The following is a 4,921-nucleotide window of genomic DNA, read 5'->3' as shown; positions in this document are numbered from 1 at the left end:
TACCATGTATTTTCAATCAAAACAAAATGTTTGACTGGTACAAATCGGACCATTTGGGCATTGAAACCCTCCCTCTCTCAGTGACAATCCGGAGAGAGTTGCCCTGCACGTCAAAATCTGTCAGATACTGGCCTCATACTGGTACAATTGACAGCCTGTGGTAGTTTCGTTAACTGAGGGTACGTACCATGCCTTGACTGACATTGATAGATGTGGTGGGTCAGCCCTGGTGAGTGCCTGTCAATGATTGATTTAGCTCAGTAACAACAAAGGCACAAAAGGCTTGCTCAATCTTCCAGCCAAACAAAGGCATTGGCCTTTAAAATGGCTGCCACACAAGCTGTACCAGTATTAATGGTCACCCTATCTATCAAACCACTTCAACAGGCTTTGACAGGTACACCGTTTAAAGGGGCACAAGGTCCTGAAATCCTCGAAAATTTCATGTTTTGGATTGTTTACTTAGCCTATTTCAGACATCTGGTTGAAAGGAAACCAACCTAATGTCTTACCGTTCCCGAGAAAAGACGGAAAACCCTGCTTGTTTACATCTGACACGACGGAGCACGAATACATTTTTTGTGTCGTTCTCAGTGTACAATATACATGTTGTGTGTCTCGGGAACAGCGGTTACCAATCACCAATGCAAAAATAGTGGCTTCTTCAACGTCTGCAAAAGACGAGCACTTCACGAATGAAATCACAACTAGCTCAAATTTATGGGGTCGCAAAAGTGGACCCTGAAATTTGTTCTAGCACGCATAATACAGGAATTACACAAAAACGCCCAGTTTTGAAAGGATAGTTGTGTGGATGTTTATATCCTACTTTTAAATGTTATTTCCGATCAAAATCATTTCGTTCAAAGCGCGTTTTGTAGCCCAATTGGGCTGTTCCAGGACCTAGTGTCCCTTTAATCCATAGGGGTTTCTGGTAGTTGGTGACCAGCCTGTACAAAAGCTATTGAGAGAGGTAGGGGTTAACTTCATTGACAGTTTGTGATAGTTATAAGTATAGGAGGATTTAAAGACTTCTGCCCAACTTTGGTTACTTGTGCCTTGAAAAACAGCTTATGTTCTGGAGGTAGCTGATAAGAATACAGTAGAACGCTGCTATAAAAAACACCGTGGGGTCCAGAAAAAAATGTTCCTTATAGTGGTCGTTTGTTATAGTGATTGTGCATTATAACAGAATTTAATATGTTGGGAGCCACAGAGGATGTTCATTATAGCGGTGGTTGTTACAGCAACGTTTCACTGTATAAAGCATATGTGTTAATTTCAGAAGATTTTGTGTTAATTTACAACTCGAAAAACCATGGGGATTGTCGCCTGTTTTGGTGTTGGAGCAATCATTAGACGTCTTCGATGTGCCGTCGGCCAAATGAAATGCGCCGTGCACATCGGGACATTCTGGTACCTGCATTGTTTGCAAAGGCAATTTCACAGATCTTCAGAGGTTCATGCTGTGTGACGTATGTTCTTTCTCCGCCTTATGAAAGCCTTGTTCGTGAACTGACGAGCCAAAAGAGAAACGAAACCAAAAAGAACAGGAACAGAAAGAGCTGATTTTTTTTTTTTCACTCGAGTTATTGGCTGGAGGCAGTTGCATAGCTGCAGAGCGCACAAAGTTGAAACGGGTCAAAAGATGGTGCTAACAGAAATTTCTTTCCAGTGAAGAGGAATTGCAATATACATTGTGGGATTGTTGGATATCGGCCAGTTTTTTTTTTTAGCCTGTACATTTTCTGAGCCACAGTTTCATGCGTGGAAACTCGCTGGAATGTGGCATGAGGCAAAAAGTATTCAGGACTGCATGCGAATGTGTGCGTGTTCAGTTTGGCGTTGCCTACTAAAAAACAAACAAACCAAAGTGTACATTATTAAAGTCATTTGCCAAAAAAGATATAACTATTTATTTTTGCATTTAGTACTTAAAATACGTTAATCGAAATCGAACTGACAACATAGTTCCGGTCGCTGTTTATAAAAGGATAGGGTTGCCCATAATGCACATGTCAGCCACACATTGGTATTGAAATGTGTTTTATGGCAGCCATTTTGCCAACATTCCAGAGCCCCAGTATAAAAACTGGGCACAAAAACACATCAACCTTTCAGTGGGTTATTTGGGGACATTTTTCAACATCTGCCATAAATTTGACATTCCTTTTCTTCAAGAGCTGGAAAAAAAAGGTCTTTTGAGCAGTTCAACACATTTGGAAGACTGGAAACAAAAATATTCTGGTAGAATTTTGCCCGCAGTGCAGCACAAAGTTCATAGTTTTACAACTTTCTGATTTTCAAGAGAAATATAGCGAACCGTAGAAAGCTGCCGTGCGCAACCATACTTCAGGGATTCTTTTTGTGGTTCATCGGTACTGCTTTCAGGTGGATTCCAACTTGGAGACAAAGACTTCCAAACCAATTCAGCTTGACCAAAAAGTTGATCAGTTTGCATTTGCATGCATGAAAGTGCCAGTAGGTCTAAAAAAATGCCATTATATTTGCCAACCAACACGTCCAAATATTAACAAAGTCTAATTTATATTAAGTAGCTTTTATATACTTGCATTAAGTTAATTTATATCAAACAAATTTAACTGCTTTATAATCATAATGTTTATTTTTTTTCCGTATCATATTAAAATCTATTTTTTATTAATCTTTGTAGTTTAGGTTGTTTCTTTAAAGTGAGATTAGATAGATGTTAGTTCCTGTTCCCGAAGAAAATTAGTATTTTGTTGCCGGCATTTCAGGTTTTCGTTTTAACATGTACTTGCATCAGTAATTGCAACCAAATCTTTGTTTTGCACAGGAAATTGTATCTTGCAAAAAAACTTCATTTTTATGTTGTGATTATATCAGTTAGTTATTTAGGTGTTGAATAAAACTGTTGCATTTTTGAAAAAAAAAATCGAGGTTAGGTAGTGTGGCTTTAGTGTTCTTCTTCATCGTCTAAATAACTGGTAAATACAGACTTTTTACATACACTAGCCATATTTGGTGGTGTTTTACTAAATTTACATAATGACGTGCAAACAAGAGTGGCTTATTTGCATACAGAGCTGCATCTGACAGATGGTATGGGCTCCGTGCACAAGTACCCCTTCGACGGCCAGAAAAAGCGACTTGGGGGAGACCTAGACTGGTTCTCGGTCCATCCATTGTGTATTTCCAATGATCCAAAGTTACTTTGGGCGGGGATTAGTCTGCGGCACCATAGAGCTACCTCTATGGTAAAAGACCCTGGGAATAAATGTGCAAGTTGGCAATTTACTGGGTAAATGGGTAAAATACAGGAACTATAAAAGACAACAATGAGATTGTGTACTTCATGGACAGAGTGAAACCAGAGGGCGCTAGATTTCCATAATCAAGCATTCTGGGTTCGCAAGGGTGCACTGAACCAATTGAAACCCTACAAACTGTAAACTTTGATGAACTACGTTCAGGGCCAAATAACATGCAAGCCGACATCACTGGGCTTTTTCAAACAAAAATTAAATTATTTTCTTATCCTTCTGCCTATTTCTTTTCAATTTTTGGTGGGTTAGCCGATGACATTTTTAATTATTCACAAAAACATAATCACCTCCCGAAAAGTGGTACTTCCCAAGACTGCATGCCTCCATTTTACAAATGGCATCCTTCCACTTTCTCAGGCAAATAGGACCCATTTTTAAACTGTAATTTTATCAAATCTGCTCTCGGATGGAAGCCCAAAAAACGGTAAGTCAATCCTCAGCTATATTTACACAATTCCACCTTTTTTAAAGCCAATCTCCTTTTTTTTTTTTTAAATTGTGCAGTCACTTTTTATGCTAATCAGCTGGTGTAGAAATTCTAACTTGAATTAGTTCACTGCACCCGCAACACTAACAAATGAAAATGCAACACCATACACAGAGCAAGGTTATCTTAAAGGAACATTTTAATACAAAAGCATACAAAAATGAACTGTACAGTTATCAAAATAAATAACTTAATCGACTTGATTATTAGAAAACTATAAATACATTACATATTTACATAAAATATATACAATGTATATATATTATATGCCTTTTTAAAAGAAATACATCTCAATCTGGATTTGGTGAAAATCATTAGAGTCAAAAAATAGTATACTGTGCTCAAGTTCCTGAAATATCTTCCTGCTTAGAGCCATGTGGGAACATCTTCATTTACTTGGAAAACTTTGCTCACAATACCCTGTGAAATGATTCCGCCGGAAATGGTATCATTCGGAAGAAAACTGACATCTGAAGGTGGTTTCAAATTGGGTGCTCACGAGTACACATTTTATGTGCGTTATACATGTATGTGTTATCAACGGTACCCAATTATGAGACCCCAAAAATTGTGCATATCTTTTTCTCTGTTTCTCAAAATGTGCAGTATCCACGGAGCTGAAACTTCAACAGGCTAGTTTTTATACACCCACTTAAAATTTTGATAAAATTATCCTATGTACTTTTAATGGTCCCGATGACATAGAATTCCAATGCAAGTGAAAAGTGCACTTGTTAAAAAAATTTCAACAAGAAAGGAGTGTCTCTTGTTTAATACAATTTAGTCATGGGCATTTGCATGAAACTATGAATCTCACTCTTCATTAAAATGTGATGAAAATTCCCTGTGCTAACAAAAATCATCTTATCTTTAAGTACAGGGTGGTTAAATAAAACAGGAAGTCTCAATTGAAAACAAGTACTGCTTGTCCATTTTGTCCACGGCGACTGACATTTGACTGCCGCAATAAGAACACGGACTGAAATTTGCATCTGCTACCAAGTAGAGGGCAGAGAGACAGAGCAGCAAAGTAAACATCCAAGAAGTTAACCAAACAGTTCTGTTCAGGACTACCATTACTTCCAAAAGGATAAATGACCATTGTTGCAAGCAATACAAAAATATA

The sequence above is a fragment of the Patiria miniata genome, unplaced genomic scaffold (genome assembly GCF_015706575.1).
Source record: "Patiria miniata isolate m_02_andy unplaced genomic scaffold, ASM1570657v1 HiC_scaffold_20, whole genome shotgun sequence".
Taxonomy (NCBI): Eukaryota; Metazoa; Echinodermata; class Asteroidea; order Valvatida; family Asterinidae; genus Patiria; species Patiria miniata.
This window is presented reverse-complemented; position numbering follows the sequence as displayed.